Source organism: Amblyomma mixtum, chromosome 1 (genome assembly GCF_055824585.1).
Source record: "Amblyomma mixtum isolate Tamu chromosome 1, ASM5582458v1, whole genome shotgun sequence".
NCBI lineage: Eukaryota > Metazoa > Arthropoda > Arachnida > Ixodida > Ixodidae > Amblyomma > Amblyomma mixtum.
In genome coordinates, this window is record NC_143012.1 from 278,820,262 (window position 1) to 278,839,580 (window position 19,319).

The following is a 19,319-nucleotide window of genomic DNA, read 5'->3' on the forward strand; positions in this document are numbered from 1 at the left end:
GCTGCACTATATTTCTTTGCTTAATTTGTTTTCACTTAAGTCTCGTAAAGCGGTGGTTATAAGGTCGCCGAAGCTGAACGAGGACAGAGCCCGGCTCTTCAACATCACCAGTGCGGTAGCGTATACCCATTCCCCCATCGTGGTGAAAAGCAGAAGTAATACTCGCGTACTGCTTGCCACAGTCAACAGCATCCTGCCCAACTCAAAGCCGATAAGAGGAACACTACAAGCCGCCTTCTCGCGAATGTCGATCTTGGCACAGAAATGAACGCTCATTTCGCTCGCTAATTGCTTAGTAAGCCGCGTAGAGAATTGCGTCGGTATCGATTTGCCCTCCTTACAGCACGAGGAGGGGCTAATCCCATTGCGCCGTAATGAATGGAAGAAGCCCCCTCTTCCCTTGTTTCTCGGTTCGGCAAATGTATGCAAATGAACTCGAGTGGGCCCTGACACTCTCCTCGCGGATGACCTGAACCCTTCTGAACGCCCATCCTCTGCACAGGTCGCATTAGTTTTGCTCTTTGATCGCAGCCATCTTGAGATTCTGAGGCTCGCCGCTCGGTGCACAGGTGGTATGCGAGCACGAAAATTGAGTTAGGCGCCTGTTTCACTTGCATACATCAAGCTACGCTGCAACCGTGTGCAGACGTAGTAGCTGTGTGTGGCCAGCGTTGTGAGGAGAAAGATTAAAGGACGCGCGAGGAGGTCAACCTGGCAAAACCTTTGTAGGCAAGTCCGCCCATAAATAAAGCGCCAATGGGAACCAACGGTTGCGGAAGAAGTCAGCATGAAAACGGAAAAAAAAAAAACTCTGAAGTTTGCAGTGCATGCATCTTCATACCGCAGCAGTGGTGTAGCGGCCTTTAGAGTCAATTAACGAACGGTGTCAGTCCATGGTCCCAGGACCTCGACTTCCGTAAACTTCCTCGAATCCAATCGACACAGCACAGCGCAGACAGCGTTGCGACGGAGGAGGGTACACTTCCTGTTTTTCTCCTCTAAACCGTTGCTGATCATAAGTTCCGAGGAACGCTAGTACTGCCAAACATGCCGGTTGCCAGATAAGCAGGCACGGTGCATAAATGATGGCAAATGACAAATAAAGAGAGTTTACAGGCCAAGCTATCTACTTGTCGCTTGAGAACGCGTTCTCTTTTTTGCGTTTCTTACGCTCTGTTCAGGTTTCTTTATACTCTTTAAGCGATAGCAATCTCTTATGTTAGGGCGATGTTCCTGATGCGGCTACATTTAGTGGAGTCAGCCGCTGCATTTTTGCATCTACAGCACTCTTATACATATGCATCAAAAAGAACAACACGCGGTAATCAACTAACAAGCAAGCTAATAACCTTGTGCAAACGGATCCATGGGCAAAGGCAGTGGGCGCTGAAGGACCAGCGGCCGGCGCCATAGAGATTTAAGAGGACTGGCTCGACGTTCGGACCCTCGCGCTTGCTCTGGCTGGCCTTGTTACCATCGAAAAAAGGCGAAGCAAGAAAAGAACGAAATAGAGCTGCCAGGGTCACAGAGTAAATTAAGCTCAGGACCCGCGGGGATTACAGAGTACCGATTCCGCGTACACTGCTGTCTCCAATATAACCGAAGCGGCTCCGAAGCAAAAGCGAAGAACCCTTCGAGCCGGCAAGAAAGCGCTTGCATAATAAAGGAAGCGCTCGACGGAGCATGGAGTGGCGCCGTCGACGGCGGTCTACAGAGGGTGCGCCCAGCTCTGACGGACAGTTCCGCGTCGGACGGCCTGCAAGCAGCCGAGGTCGAGCACAGCTCACTTCTACACGACGAGGAATATCACGCATACACGGAGAATTTCGCCTCACGGCACGCACGTGGCTTGGTTCTGGAAGACAGCGTAAAAGAAATGAAATAAATGAGAAGGAACATTCAGATTCGGAGGTGAAACGCGGGGTATAACTGCTGCAAAAATGCAGTACCATCACGCGCCTGATGGCAGCACATGGTGCATTCTGGTGAGCCCTCTTCTGCGGCACGCATGCCTCTTGATCTGGATCGCGTGTCTTACTATCTGTCACTTCATGTGCTCCTCAAGGCTCAGCTCAGGGGCCCACATGGGTTTTTACAGATACTTAACTATGTTCCACCACTTGAATTTTGTCGACTCGTTTAGTCTGCTGACGACCAAGCCATTCTCATTCCTTTCACTCCTTCCTCTTCATCATCAAGCGTCCAATGCGTTCTTAACAGGACTGACCAGTGGGGTAGGGCATAAATACCATTCCATCACTCTTTCCAAATGTGCCATGATGATTGCAGCACCTAACCGGTCACCTTCCCGTCCCCTATACGCGTTCTCAGTTTACTGAAGGCGTTCGCTGAAACATTCTGTATATTAAAAATTTGCTCAGCAGACAGGCACCAATTATTCTAGCGTACAATCTTGTTGCAACCCTGCGGGCTAAGCAAATTATTTTAGTACGAAAGCACTACTTCACGGGATAAAAACCAACCAAGAATATTAAGGCGTCCCTGATCTTGATAAATATTGCCGCGACTGGGTTTCGAACACAAGGTGACGCAAACAGATCAGCTACGCTGGCCACTGCACGAGGGCACAATGCTATCGCTGCAGCCGATTACGCCTCGTGTTAAACTGCAACAAACTCTCGCGCTGTGCAAGTTACCTGCACAGCGCGAGAGTGTGTTGCAGTTTAACAGGCTCTTGTAACCTATCATGACATTTTGTAACATTACAGACCAGACCGATGTATTTAAGCTCCCGCAGACAACAGCCTCCCTGGACGAGAGGCAGCTGTACTCTGCCGAAAACTGCGGAGTGGAACTTTCCCTAATCCGTGGCTATACAGCAAACTATATCCGACCTTGGTCTCCTCACGGTGCAAAGACTTTTATCACACTGGCACCCTACTTCACATGATGCGGTCGTGTCACAGTTAAATAGGCGACTCGCAAACACCTGACACATCGGAGTCCCTCCTTCCAGCACAACAGCGCTGGATTGTCCAGCACGCATTGGAGGCCGCAGCGTCCCATGGGATCCCCGCCGACATCCCCTAAAGCTGTACACAATCTTTCGGTTTGGTTCCCCTCTTTCGATGTAATAACCATTTAATCATCATCATCATCATCAACGTCACGCTTTGCATTGCGCAGCGTCGTCTTCATCAACTTCCATCTACGACGAAAACAGATCAGATCAACTGTACCTCGACCAGAGCTTAACCTGGGTCTATATCGACGATCCACCAAAGCAAAACCATGAACCAACCAGGCTAAACAAATGCTCTCGCTCGTTTGATCGCTTTAACTACGTTAAAACCCTACCACATTTTAGCGTACCGACTTTGCCCCTGAGTCTACATTTATAGTTGTTAATGCGCACTCGTGCCTCTTTCCAACCATAACTTCCTAGCTGTCTCCAATAAAACCTCAGGACAATAACTCAGGACGTTCTACGTCCGCCGCTTATGAACGTGGGTGGCGCTGATGAACACTCTCAAAGGTTAGGTTACTTGTAAACATAAATACCCCCGAAAGCATAAGATTTGACAGCCGTCGCCGTAGCTCAGAGGTAGAGCACCGGACGCGTAATTCGGAGGTCGTGTGTTCGGATCCCACCGGCGGCATGTGGTTGTTTTTTCTTCTGCTTTTCTAATCAATTAGCTTTAAGCGATAACATATTCAGTAATATTCTAAATTGATCAACACCACAAAATAAATAAATAAATTTAAAAAAATCCCCTGCGCCCCTTGGTTTCTGTGGTTTGGCTTCTGTCATAGCATAACAAGAGTGCAGCTCCAAATTACATACTTTGGCTAACTGCGTCTTTCTTTGAAAGAACGAGCCTCACACGCTGCCAGTGTTCATCCGTGGCGTGTTACATGTGTGAAAACGCGGGAACCCTGGTGGGCACGACCCAAGTATGGATCGGCCGCGAGGGAGAGGCTCGTTTATCCGTCACTGGATCCCTGCCTGACCCCGGCCGCCGATCCAAGAAGCAGCAACAGTGGCGCCAGAATCGCGCCGCCGTCACGAACAATGGTGCAGGATCAGCTGTGCGGGAATGGGGAACCCCTAGTATATACGACCCTGCGGCTGTAGAGCGCAGATTCTGCGGTTGCAAGTTTTATGCGAGGCTATTTTTCTGCACAGTCTAGCCATGTATTCTTAGAACCTTTCTGTTGCTCGTTTCATTTTACTCGAGAATGAGAAAACCAACTGCGCGGCAAATAAACTGCAGCAATACGTGAATATACCGCATCTCTTGTACGGCTGCGACATTGTACCTGCCAAGGTAACGTGTAGAATACTGGCGCATAAAAAGTATTCCAGAACTCTTTAGAAGACAGTGGTGTTCTGAGAACTTTTACCGATTTAATAAGCGATGGAGGCGGAACAAATGCTGACATATTCAGTGCAAAAGGCTAATCTCGCATCACAATGGCGTGACGAAAACCAAAAGCCAGACCGCAGGAAGCGTTAGACACTGCCGAAAATTGCTTTCTCGAAGGACTTCTTCCAGCGCCTGATTAGAAGCAAAGGTAAAAGCTGAGTGACGGAGCGATTGATATCTAAAAGCAAAATGATAGGTATGCGCACAGAAAACCAGTGAGCCAGTGAGCACACCGTACAGTCTGTTGCGTGGCTCAATGCGGCTCGTAAGATGCTTCTCTCTGAAATTTCGCGCAGAGGTGAAATGTGGCAGTAATTTTTGTTTTTTGTACGTTTTCCTCGAGTACTTGCCTGATTCGATGCGCATTAATGGAAGTACCCATCGTACGTGGTGCTGCCAAATCAGAAAGGACGCTTTCCCACAAATGTGCCGTTCATGCCATCTCTCGAAATCCCAGTAGGGTTGTGGAGCACTCTTCATTCCTTGTCTCGCGTTCATATACTTTCATCATTCTGTTGCCGACAAGAGCTCTGCCACTGCAAGTGAAAGTGTTTCGAAAGCGTATTTCTTAGTGCGCCACCACCGTGTACAAGGCGCATTTCCGATTACCGATTAACCCTTTACCTCCCAAACTGTTTCGCCAAAGAATGATAAAAAAGACCGACTCTTTGTATTGCTTCATTTGATTCTACAGGGAACTTAAAGGATAAAAACAGCGAAGAACTGGATTTTATTTATGCATGAAACAATAGAATATATTTTTAAAACCCATCAAAAAGTTCGGCTTCACTGCAAAACATTTTCGGCAGTTTGGTTTCGTGTGTTCGTGGTTGTGCCTAAAGTGCTCGCCCCGAGAGATCAGTTTCACACGTTGTTATCGTCAAAAAACTGGTTTGAAGTAATAACTTCTGTGAGAGAGCCAATCCGGCAGCTGACCGGTTTCATTAGAATGGTACTCCCAAAGCAGGGCACCGCGCACAGCCCCTCACTGCAGTCTCCGCACAACTTCCCGGTTGCTTTTCGGATGCTTTTCGTTTTGACGCCCTCTGACCGGTTGAAGCAATGAAGCAGCAACGTGTAGGTACTACCGAAAGTGATACCCAAAGACCTGGCGCTAAACCATCGCCCACACTTCGTGTTTTATCTAAACTGCGAGGCTGAAGGTATTCAGACATCCGAATCTGCACTTTACGTTCAATGTGAAGTCCAGATGGGTCATCTTCTCAGCTCTAAATGTAAAACGTGAGGTTAAGGCGGAAGATTGCTGACGTCGACCCTTTAGACTGCCGGCACGCCGAAACGTTCAAAATCCGTCGCCTAACAAGCGAAGCGCAACATTTAAGTGGCATCGTTTTTACTATCAGAACAAAGGCTGATTTCGGCATCTGAATCTGAGGAAGTATCAACACACCTTAGTGGTCGGCCAGCTTTTTGGAAAGACTCGTACACGCGGAAACTGTATCCACCGCATGCCACCATGTGCTAGTTGCCTGATATTGGCGTTCAGATGATTATTTTTTTGCACCTCATCATGTTTTTTTTTCTGTAGCGTCAGGTGTTCATGGCAGTGTACGCTTGAAGCGTTGGGAGAACTAAGCTCGTGTTCGCTATACAAGGTGGGAACCTGCTCGAGCGACGACGTGCCTAGCTCGTCTTTGGGACGAGCGGTGCGGACTGCGTGGCCGAACCCAGCTCGTCTTTCGCAGCGAACGGGTTAAGGCAAGTACACGACGCAGACGTAGTACAAAACGAAGATTACTGCCAAATTCCACCTCTCTGCAAAATTTGAGCGCGAGCAAGATGTATTCTGTGGGACACTCTGAGCAAAAGCCGCGTAGCGTTCTCTTTAACTGTCGGGCAACGAGCGCACACGTTTACGTTCGCTGCCATGTTTAGTGGGCTCTCATTGTAACCGTCAGTCATAAAGTTTACTTATGGCATGAGATTTAACTCCGCACCTAAATTACATCGATCTCTTCGTGGCTTCCTTCGTACTGCCTCGCCATGCAATTATCCAGCTATAATCGACAATATGGCCATCAAGGCATCAAAAATAAAAACAGAAGTTATTGTGGGTTAAACTGGAGATCCAGTGTACGGCTACAGTCTTATGCAGTGAAAAAAATATGACTTTTTGAATGGCTGTGAGCAAAAAGACCAAGCAGGAAAACTTGCATCTGAGATGACCTGATATAAGAGCACCGCTGCGTCCGACGAGTTACAGAGATCAAAAGCAAGGCAGTAATGGCCAGCGCTGCTTCCTTAATTACCACTGGAGATTTACTGCGAAACGGTGACAAGCGCGGACTGTCAGCGCCTTACGAGTCTTCCGCAGGGATAGGTCGTAAAGTGTCTTGGTTTACGGCCTGCCTGCTTGGAGCCCTGTGAAGAATGCGAGTGTCGAAAGGGAGGAACAGAAGGGCACACTTGCAAACGAATACAATGGGACAAACAAACAAGGGAGAAAGCAAACAAGGAGAAAAATGAGAAATAAAAAGGATGACAAAAAGGTCGCTAAAAAGGAGGTCGCCAGACACTACTCGGAGTCGGTTGAGACAAACGCATGGCCGGCAAAGGGGTCCACAGATAGGCCGGGGGTGAAAAGAGATCAGCCTTAATGCTTGAGATGGAACGGCGTGAAAGAAGTCTTCACGAGATATGGTTAGGTTTCAACAATGTATTGGAAAGCGTGCAACACCTCTCAAGCTCCGAATTTTCGTAAGGAGAGGAAAACACTTGTCCACATCTTTCAAGGCTCTTCAGCATTTAGGGGCGTCGCAAGCGTTCAGCTATGAGGCTCAAAAGCGAACCATGCAGCCTGTATGACAGGGGTTGTCTGAGCAGCTAGCTTGTCAAGGTCGTGCGACTCTTTGGGTGGAATCACGTGGGCTTTGCTTCAGTCCCATCTAGACGAAGCTTGCAGTCTATGTTCCGTTTATTTTTCTGTCTATACTAGAAGATAGTTAAACAGCAGCATGAGGGCCCCCTTTACCCCCTTTAGTTTGTTGCACATGGTGCCCTACCACAATACCGCTGCGAGGCAGTGATTAGGCATCAGTTTTACAAGCACCACATCTGCTGTTTACAGGGAAGCCCCTCCGGATGGGTAAGTGACATGTGCAGAAAATTACGCATACGATCATATTTGCACCAGAAACAACTATGTCTGTCCCTTGTAAATGAATTGTAATATCACTCTTCAGTGAGGCGTCATTTCAGCTCAAGAATGCTATGCAGGATGCCCCGAGTTTGGCGAAACTCGGAGTCTCCTCGAGCTCTGGTGACGCCCTCAGACAAATGAACTAATCGCGTCAAGACATAAAATTCATTCATCAGCACACCTCTAGTTTCATTACGTTGTCTACACTAACTGCGAATTTGGCGCTACTTGGGCGCCACCAGATGTGGCACGTTTTGGTACCCCGTTAGTATTTTATACTCTGGAAGATGCGCACTGAATGTACTTTAGAATAATTCGTAATTCATTGCACTTTACCTTGAACCGTGAGGGAATGCTACAGTTGTGTCACCAGCTGTGGTGGCTCTGACTTCACCCGAAAATTCAACGGAGGACGGAGGTTCTTCTAGTCACGTAACCTAGCAGACGGCGTGCGTGAATTGAATGGAGCGGTGGTTCTACAGGGCAGCTTTGTGCAGTCATGCGTGAGTAAACGGGACACAGCAGTTACGGAGGCGGCGAAGTAGCGGCGAACCTGGTCGAAACCTTCACTGGTCCGAACATGTCCATTCAGTAAAAAGTAGTATTGCTGAAATGCTGGGGATGCTAAACAGAATTCAAGCTTACCGCCCAAAGAACCTAAAACGCCAGCTATATTTCACCTTAATTCATTCCCGGTTGACTTACTGTCTACTTGTTTGGGGCATAACTTCAAAATCTAACCTTAATAAATTATATCTGATGCAAAAGAAAGGTTTAAGATTTATTCATGGCCTATCGTCTTATGAAAACGTGTCTGAGTTTTTTGTTAAAGATGGTATATTGAAACTTGAAGCCTTGTACTACCAGCGGCTTTCCGAAGCTATCTATATAGAGGTGAAAGCAAATAGCGAACTTTTCTTTTCTACTTACACTAAGAATTTACCTTATTACACGTTCAGACACCACTCCTTTATTAAACCTTTCATTAGAACGAATTATGGTATGCAACTGCTCAAGTGGCAAATTCCCAACTGTTTGAATCTTTTCCCGCCTTTAATCGAAATCATTAATTGTTGTACTTCCCTGATTTCCTTCAGGAAAAAGGGGAAAATTTATTTTCTGTATAAGTTGTAAGCATAGCTACAGTATTTGGTCAATGATGCTGCTTGCGAATAGCATATCATAATTCAATGTTGTCCTGTGATCTTATTATTTTCTACTGCATGAGTTTATGCCCACTGATTGGTTCTGTATTTTATTATTCAACTTATTCTGTCAATTTATTTTGTGCTTAGTTTACACAATTGTACAATTTGACTACTTAGTTCTGGCTTCAGTCCTGCTCTTTTTAATTTCCTCTGTAATCGACAGACTGCCTCTGTTCACGTGCAAGTTTGCTTTATCTGCAGTCATTCCTATGTGTGTGCTGTTTGTGCTGCAAGTTTTGTAGGGACATTGGCCCAGTCAGGCGTTCATTGCTATCGCCTTTTGCCTCTGCCCCTTGGCACTACTTCTGTACTGTCTTAAGAACAATAAACAAACAAACAAACAAACAAACAAACTAAAATACTTATCTGTTTCCGTGCACCTCGTTGCCGATTGTTTACTTTTAGCAAAAGTTTCGCTAATGTTTCGTATTTTGTTAACACCGGCCAGTTTTGCAACTTGTATGGGTGGGAAATAAATATATTGATGGGAAATCGTTGAACCACCACCGTGAAATATCCGCGAGTCTCTTGATTTCACCATTCATATTCCAAACTTCACGATACGCCCGTCACTCTGTGATCATCCCGTTTACTAATTTTCGCCGCTTCTTTACACTTCTGAGGCATGATAGGGAGCTCAGGTGTCTTACATTTGAATAAAGAATGGGAACTAACGCAGTTTATCACTATCAAGAAAAGAGATAGAATTTTTAGATGGGCCTTCCTGACTCTCTATCAGTCTTAATGCAAGCGTGGCCTTGTTAATTTTTGTCGGTGCCTCGTGCACGATTTCTTTGCGTTTGTACCTTGTTTTGTAATGCTGAAGACCCTTATAAGTCCCCTGCTTTAACGAAATAAATTCAGTTGTAAGTTCGGCGCTTAGTGTGTGCATCTTTCTTTCTCTTCTCCTCCTGTCTTCATCGCGCAGTTTTATAATTGTCGAAACAGGAAAACCGTTTTCGCAGGAGCTGAAGACACAAGGAAAGGATGAAACCCATGCACGCCAGCTACAGCTAAGTAGAACGGGTGGTAGGGCGTCTGCTGCAGTAATTTAAGTATCTAGGAATCACAATAACACAAAACTTAAATTGGGGCACACATATAGAAGAGGTTTGTTCTAAAGCATACCAGAGGTTATGTTTTTTGAGAAAAAAATTGGAGCATGCTACACGGGATGTAAGACTAATTGCATATAAAGCTTTTGTGAGACCAGTCCTTGAGTATGCGTCAGTAGTATGGAGTCCTAAACAAAATTATTTAAAGAAACAATTAGAAAGAGTTCAGAGGTACGCAGTACGCTTTATTTGCTGCCGATATCGAAGGACAGACTCAGTTGCGGATATGCTCTCTTCCTGTAACCCGGATTTATTAGAAACACGACGACAAAAAAAATCGGCTGAAGCTATTGTTCTAGATGCTCCAAGGACAGATAAATATTCAGAAGGAAACATACATACAAGCACCAGGCAAACGCAGTTCTAGAACAAATCATGGTCGGATAATTCAGCCTTACAACGCCCGTAGTGAAACTTTCAAACATTCCTTCTTCCCTCATGCAGTTGAAATGTGGAATGATTTGCCAATGAGTGCTGTGGAACAGAGTGATGTGCATGAATTCGAACGATCTCTGGATCACCACCTGCTTGAAAGTGCCATTTGATGCTTGACTGAATGATGTACCGCTTCATGCTGATGTATTCAATGCTTGTGAATAGTGCTGTTTTTCTATGAAATTTTTATACCCTCTCTGTAAGGACCCTCACACGAGGGTTGACAGTATTGTTAAATAAATAAATAAATAAATAAATAAATAAATAAATAAATAAATAAATAAATAAATAAATAAATAAATAAATAAATAAATAAATAAATAAATAAATAAATAAATAAATAAATAAATAAATAAATAAAAATCGATTTCCCGGCAGCCAAATAGAAAGGCAGAAACCGCATCGCGTCATCTGCCGCTTACATTGTCGGTAAAACCTCCATAAGTAACCTATGCGAAGGGTCCATGCATATTGGGCTTGCACACCTACGCATAATTTAGTTTAACGAAATAAATCGGGGGTTAATTTGCCTGCAAGGTACGTACTTTGAACTCAAAGGCACGCCGTAGAGTGAAGGGCTCCGGATTAATTTCCATTAATTGGAGGCTCTTCAACGTGCACCAAAATCTCATTGCGCGAATGTTTTTGCGCCCGCCGTGCGTTTTAGGCCACTGTGGCCGGAATCGCAGACGCAGGCATGTGTCTAACAGCCGGACCTCATAGCCACAGATCCACGGTGGTACCAAAACGATGCATTGTCGGGAAATATGTGACAGGCCTGTCCCCTTGATAAATATGCGCAGGAATCGGGTGATTCGGGTAGCGCTCTAAACTACCCGGCTTCTTTTAAAATATCTTCGTGACGCTGAAATGGACTGCAAATGAGGCGAATGGTGGCAGAGGACTTCTAGGCTAGAGGGCTGTGCCTTAAGTGGTAGACCTTAATTCGTTACCTAAGTGTACAGCTGCCGTGAAACAATTGCCGACAAAGATTTCGCAAAGCTAGTCGTGACATCCTGACAGGAGTTTCAACAGTCTCAACCACTGTGCCGAGTTCCTGCCTTGCAGTTTGTCGAACCTGGTTGCCGCCACCGCTGCTGCTGATGATGATTAAGACGAAGGGAACGGAGAGTGTACGCAGAAATCCAGGCGGCTTAATGGTACTTGACTGATTACTAAGAGCGTCGCAGTGTGTCAAATATGACGACATTATAGGTCACCTACTAAGCACCACTAACCTGCTCCGCTTCGGGGCGCCACCTGACGTCAAGGCCATCTGGCGGTGCGCGAGTGATTCAGCGCGCCCGATGTAGGTGGCCGTGGCGTACATGCCTCGCCGTCGACGTCCGATCGGCGGCGCCTACTCGAATGTGCGAGAAGACAGCGGCGCTGGTTCTTCTCGCGGTCAGCGCACCTTCCGGGTCCCGAAGGAGAGGCACGCGTGTGCGGACGGCGAGGAGGGGGGCGTTACTACACTACGGGGGCCACTTCTGGCGAGAGCGCGCTTACTACGACGGCGAAGCGCCGCGACGTGCCCCGGCGCACCGAGGTCCCATTCATCCCGCCGCCAGATCGATAGGAAGCGGAGACGGAGAGACGAGTAAGAGGAGCAGACTCCCAGGTCTCTTCTTCCGTGCTCTGTGTGCCACAAAGAGAGAGCAGAGGGAGAGAGAGACCTCCTGTAGAACTGGCGGAGGAACAGATTGACGGCCCACGGTTTCTCCGTTCAGGATTACTGCTGGTATAAAGACCTTTTCTTCGTTTTCTTATTTCTTTTTCTTACATTTGTGCAATTATTCCGCTAACTGTGGTTAGCGGAATAATTGCTTCCGGGACCAAGTGCAAAAAAACTACATTTTCACGCTCAGCTAGTGCTAGGAAACTTAAGCCGCCAACTCGTGCGCAGAGACCGAGATTTGAGCCTCGGCGGCAACTGCGAACTCATCTAAGCTTTTCCCACACGTGACATTTGACTTTTTAATTTTTACGCGCCAAATCAACAAACGAGGTTACAGCCACGCTTCAGTAAATGACTGTGGATTTATTTCCACGGCATAGGTTTCTATATGTCTCTCGTGCGTATACTTGGTAAAACTGAAAGCAATTTTCATCTTTGATGCGATTTTTTTTTAAGTCCAAAGAACTGCGATACCGATACATACCGCATCTGAGGTCTTTTTATGAGGTCATTGGCACAAATGTGTACTATTTTTATGCAATACGCATGGTCTAAACGATTGGGAAGTGATGTCTTTCAATTTATGGAGTCGTTATGACTTCAGTCCTTAATATGTATGCAGTGCTGTTTGACTGGCGGAAAAAGTTGAAAAGTTTTTATAAATTTTTTCGTCCCAAAATGGCCACGCTGAACTGTTACCCAGCGCTTGAAAAACCACACACATCCCAAAGATACAAACAGGCTGAATAGTTTGTTGAATACCTCGGCGGTTTTTAGCACGCAAAAAATGTGGTACATAAAGTGCACCGTTGTCCATTTGCAGGCACTGAAACAAGTGGGACGCATGTGTCCCACTGTCCTGAAGAGAGTGAGAGAGAGAAGGAAGAAGAGGAAGGCGAGGAGGTTGACTTCCCTGTACCGGTAGGATAGGGAAGAGGTCGAAAAAGGAAACAGGAGAGAAACGGGGTCCGGAGCAAGGGCATCCTCAAAGACACGCGCGCTGCAAAGTCACAATCTTTCTGAGAAGCTCCACGTCCCTGGCGAATCGCAAGAGGGCCCTGCATGCCTTGAAAACTTCGATCACAGGGAGCACAGTGCAGCACAGCGCCCGTCCTTCGTCAACAAACGCAGCGCACTCACACAGCAGTCGGTCCACCATGAGGCAATGGCGTTTCACGTCGCTGAAGATAAGGTGCATAAAACTTGATACATCCTCGACTTCTTCTCATAACATGAAGCTGAAGGAGCCATTATGCCCGCTATTGAAGAGTTGCGAGGACCTCGTTAAGTACGTGCAGGGCCTACAGTGAATTTCGTGCTGTTGGCGTGTGCAAGCTAGAGATCAGCACACGAATGGGGTTGATAAGTCTTCAGTGTTATAGTAACTTTCTCGTCTTTGGCATGGATGACGTCCTGACCTTGAGCTTGATGAAGAATAAGTTCAGGCTCAAGTGGTAACTGCTCCATCACTGAAGGTGAGCGTGGGTTCGGTAGCGATGGCCAGGTCACCTGAAGTTTTGGGCTTGGAACGGATCTTGGCCTTGTGCCCGAGTAGTCACAAGCTCGGGACATTCAGAACTCAGAACCTGCTTGGTCGCTACGGGTGTGCATGTCTTTGGTAGGTGGCCAAGTCACTTCTTCAGAAGCCATTCAGGTTTCAGTCATGGGGCTCCTATCCTTTACAGCTGCAAATGGAAGGGGAGTACAAGTTGCAGAACCACTTGGGGGATATTACACAATGACCACTGCACTCTCAGTGACTTTCGAGGAGACTGGAGACCTCTTTTTGTGTTTAATTGTTCCCTGTGATTTTTTTTAAGTACCGCGTTTTCCTCTTCAGGCAGGGACTGTTAAGGTTAAGCTGTGTGAAATGTTAGTACATGAACTTTTTTTTTACATTTCGCCTGCATTCAAATGCGGCCACCGCTGCCCGGAACCAAATCCGAGACCTCAAGACTTCTCCCACATCATTTTAATTATTTAATCATTTAATTTACTTCCAACCAAGAGTTGTGGGTCATCAGTGGGGAGAAGTTACCATTGAGAGCTTGAGGGTGCGTGAAGCCCATATAAAGCTGCAGCACTTCAATACATAGGTGTATGATTCCTTGCAAGCCCACACCAGTATGAACACATATGCAAACTTATTTTTATTTCTTTTTTCGCGTTTCTTCAACACTACACGGGAAGCTTCTGTGCTGTTTATCCAGTACCTCCACATCTCCAGGAGGATTCTTACCGTGTCTTTTTGGGACGGCGTCGACGCAGGTTCGTTCCTTTCTTTAACATGTTTTTCCCTTCTTCTTTTGTTTGTGGCGGGTTACGCCCGATTTCAGTTCATACGAGAGAACTTCCCTGAAAACAGCTAGCATTCGTCGGCTATTCTACAGTTTCTTAGAGTATTAAATGACGACGTTTTTTGCCGAACAGTTTCTATGTCCCGCCAGAAGCTTTACTGAGCTAATGGCATTTGAACTCCAGAAGCAGAGTGCGCTGTACGAAATAAAATTGCCTCTGCAGAAAAGAAAGCCCACGTAAAATACTTGAGCAGTGTGCACGCGCAGATGCTAAAGAAAAATGTATTACTGTCAGACTCTCTTACGGTACTCCCTACAAGCGAGGCGTAACCTCCGGTATAGTAACGCACAGCGGCATCCAAGACGGAAAGTACAGTAATACTTGTACAAACTTCATTCCTGTTGTGTCGCTGTCATCATCATCAGCATTATCTCCCGCTCAGCTGAATTCACTGCAGGGCGCAGGGCTCTTCAAAAGTTTCCTGAAGACTACTAATGAGTGCAGCGCCAAACACCAGCGCTTCAGTCGTAAAGTATCTGCCTCCGACGGTAGCATAGCACTTCCTTTTTTATAGCTCCAGACAAAATTAAGCACGTGGATTGCTCTTAATCTTAATCTAAATCTCAATCTAAATGTTAATCTAATCAATCTTAATCCAGAAAGAACCATACAAAAGCGCAAGCGACGTGCACTAAGGCCCCGTAGATTGCGAGCTTCCTCAGATCGCAACACGCGCTTTTTCTTTTTAAGCCCGTGACTGCACCATGAAAACATAATCGGTAAGGAAAGTCCGCAATTTAAAAAAGAAACAAGAAATGCGCAAGGAACAAAGCGCGACCAAAGAATGCCAGCTAATGACGCGAATCGGAAGGCTCGCTCGTAGCAAGAACGCTCCACGAAGACCGAGACTGAGGGGGAAACGGAGGGTTTGAGAGGTAGATCTACTTAGTGGAAGTGTGAGGAGAAGGCGGGAAGATCAGTGGGAACGGGCAAAGATGAAAGAACGTGTGTTGATGGAGAAACAACCAGTTCGCACCCTTTCAATGATGACGCGAAGCACATTGCTTTGCAGCTAGCGGCGGCCACTCTCGGGGTTTAAATCGAACAGCTCTCTAGGATAAATGCAATGATATTTACCGAGCTACAACCGCTGTGGACATGGAAAAAATAAAAAGATATACTGCTTGCTGGGGTTATGCTACCCGGCTGTGCTCAAGTTATCGAATTGAAAAAGTTATAGGCTCAACACGCAATCTGCTGCCGTACTATATGGAGCTCTCTGTTCTCCCACCACCGATCCGTGTCCCAAACGCTGTTCCGCATTGTGTTCACTATAATTACGTCGTTAGCATGTCTATTAAAACATTTTGCGTTTCCTAAAAATGCAGATAATGCTCTTTTTTCGTGGATAGAATGCTCAGCAGGTAGCAAAAGACCACAACAATGATCGTCATACCAATGTTTGTTGTTTTACAGGCTCAGCCAGTAACCTACAATATAACAACAGAAAATAACCACCAAAGAAGAAAAAATAGAAAAGCTGGAACATAGCATCATGGTGGTGTTTCAGCGGCCAAGATTATTGGTCGCACAGAAACTGCAGAGAAGTGTTGTCTGTATTTTGGGAATTTAATTAAACACTTGTTCATCTTTTTTTACACCTCCGCTGGAACGCTGCTTCTACACAAATGAAAAATTAGAAGGATTTAGTGTTAACGAAGTTTACAAACCATAGGTAACCAGCTTAATTCGCATTTCAAAATTTCTAAAGCAATTCTTTTCCTTTCAGTGGAATTCTTATTACCATTTATTCTTGTCGTAGACTACATTTAAAGGCATGCATATAGCTTTAGCCACAAAAGTTAGATAAAAGCAAGAAACGGACTCATGGGCTTGAGAAGTATAGAAGCTAAAACAGAGCAAAAAAGAAACGGTTTCCAGAAGATGGCGCACCGAATACAAAGCGAGGACAGGGTGCCGTTTTAGACACAGTCGGCTTGCGACGGGTTTCCGTCCGGTTGCAATTCAATCGCCACGTCAGTGTGCTCGCTCTGTGACTGACCAGTGGGGAGTGCCGAGACGGCGTGCGACGTGGCGTCACATGGGATGAGCTGCCGCTGCGGAAGCAAACCTGTTTATTTTGAATCAAAACATATGAAATATTGGCTTACATCTAAAGGTACGCTGATTATAACGACATCAACATATTCCGCGTTGCATTACTGTAGCGTTCAATAATGCATGGATTACCTATGCAAACATCAAGCAACCCTGCGTCTCACTCCGACCGAATTCGCTGTGTATGTTTTCCATGTGAAAACACTGACCGAAAACCGCGCTGCGACATTACGGACTGCGCCGAATATCTCCGTTCTAGTCACAGCAAGTGAAACAGGCCTTAAGCGTTTCGGCTCATGGGCACATTCATGGGATCAGCGAGGCATCACACATGGTGTTGTCTATGCCCCAGTGACACAAAAGAGTGTGTGACGTGATTTTCTATCGGTACTTAAGAGAAGAAAAAGTGTCAAAAGAAAAGGTGTTTACTTGCACAAGCACACTTGCACAGCCACACAAAAAAGCATACATCAGTTTCCAAAACTCTTGCCTAAGCTCAGTCGGCGGAAATAATTCACTAATCCCCTCGCTGAGGCATCGCCATCAAGAGAAACCTTCTTACTAAAAAGAAAAAAAAAAAGAGACAGAATGGCGCCCATACATTGCCAATTTTGACTCGCGACTTAACACCATGATGAATTTTTTTTTTTTACCTTTCGTTCTAGCAAAGAAACTGCTTCGACGTCGCCTAAGTGATTTTTAGAGTGAAACAACTGTACGAAAGTGTAAGTATTGAATCACTAAGCGCAGGCAACATTTGTCATAGTGGCAGGAGCAACACTCACTTTTAATAATCTACACTAGTAGATGAGGGGTCAGTGTACGAATATGCTTTGGAAGTCGATTATTTTTCGGCAGAATACTAGCGATCAGATCGATTCGAGTGCTATGTTCTTTTAATCATGCACATGCGTATCGTGGGCCAGAAAATGTAGGTGACATTTCCTTATTTAAGGGATACTGAGGGCAAACTGAAGTTGGCCTACTCGATCGACTACGTCATTCCAACGAAAAAGAGAACATCTACTGACAACGGTGCTTTTATAAGCTAGAAAAAAACCAAGAAATCAAAATACAGGTGCCGCCATCACGGGCCGTTTTCTCAACTAAACGGCCTGCGTCGACGCAGAATTTCTTCACCGATTCCAGAGGCCATGTTATGCCGTTATTCACTTCAATATGGCAGTAGCCAGTCCTCGGTGTTGATGTCACGATTTTGAATCGACAGGCGTTAAAATTTTTAAATATAATTTTCTAAGCCAAACATGAGATTTCTGTTGCCGGACCAATGTTAGAATATTTACAAAAGAATGATGGAATCAATTTTTACTGAGAACAGTGAGTAGGAGTTGTCTTCTGTGCCCCTTTAAAAGCACATTACGGCGTTCGGTGGAGACGCTAGCTTTTAACCACAGCAGAGTTTGGCGGCCAAAAAAGGAATGAAAGGTACCCACTGATGCCTCCCGTGAGTCGAGCCTCGCTTCCACCTGCTGCTCACTCTTTCCGCGTCACCATCAAGCTCACACTGCGCTTTGATATGACTGCAATTCCTGCCCGGTATGTTCAAGCCACAATTGACCACGCTCTTGGCTCTTCGAACTACTGCGGATTCGTCGTTCATCGCCAATCTAACACCATCACGGTAAACTTGCCATCCTTGGTGGACGCCCAGAAAATGTGCGCAGTTACTCAGATCCCCCTGGACAATAGCAAGCATGTCCCGGTGCAAATATATTTTGCATCTAGTCCTGACACCCTCCGCTGCATGGTTTATCATGTTGACAGCACTAAGTCCTCCGGAGGAGGTCCGGGCTAACATACGCTGCAAGTCTCACGTAGTACTGCAAGCACGGCCTATGGGACGCCGGGGCTCATACCTGCTCGTTCTGCAAGGCCCTTTGACTCTGCCGGAGTACCTTACTTACTACGGTGCGATTATCAAACCGCAGCCCTTCCGACCACGTCGTATTTTTTGCTATCATTGCCACAAAGAAGGCCATATGCAAACCACCTGCCCTAATCCTGCTGCTGTGGTCGACATGAATGAACCATCAGTTTTTTGCGCCTTATGCAAATCGCCGGACCACGATATACGCTCTCCCGCTTGTCCAAAGAAGAAGCGAGCGAAGAAGCTGCACAAGCCATCTGTTAAACAGGATATTCCTACAAGTAATCGTTTTGCTGCCCTCGCATGTGATGACGACGACTTCCCTGAGCTTCCTTCAACTGACCCCGCTGCGCAGCACCCGTCTTCTCAGCACCCGTCTTCTCGGCAGCATTCATACGCACAAGCGGCTCGCCTTCGTGGATCAAATGATACACCAACACGACCAGTGCATCCCTCACAAGTGTATTCCACAGATGAAGACGCAGCTTTAGAAACTGCTATCGTGGAGGCTCGCCGTCGACTAGACGAACTCACCCAGCGCCGGGAAAAGCGTCGTTCTCACTCCTCTAGAAGAACATTAATCACTCGGGAGCAATCTTCACAGGAATCACCCCCAATAACCACTGGACCACAATCATGTGCCGACCACCCGTTAACCGTGAATACCCTGACAGTGGATAAAATATTGGCGCTCATGAAGCAGTTGACCTCCCTCATCATAGAAGCTCTTCGGCCTCGCCATGGATAGTGCATCATCTATGGTGGTGCAGTGGAACTGTCGAGGCTTTGTTAATAAGGCCACTGAGGTGAATATCCGCCTTCGTGACGGAAAGTTGAAGGCATGGGCGTTCCTGTTGCAAGAGCATAATTCACTACCGCACCTTTCGGGATTCTGCGCATACAATTCACCCTCGATCCCTGATCGCCGTTGCATCGCCTCCTCCCTCACCCCAGGTAAATCTGCAATTTATATTCACAGCTCCATTCCCCATACTCCGCTATACCTTTCACGGTGGTGCAACACACGTCAA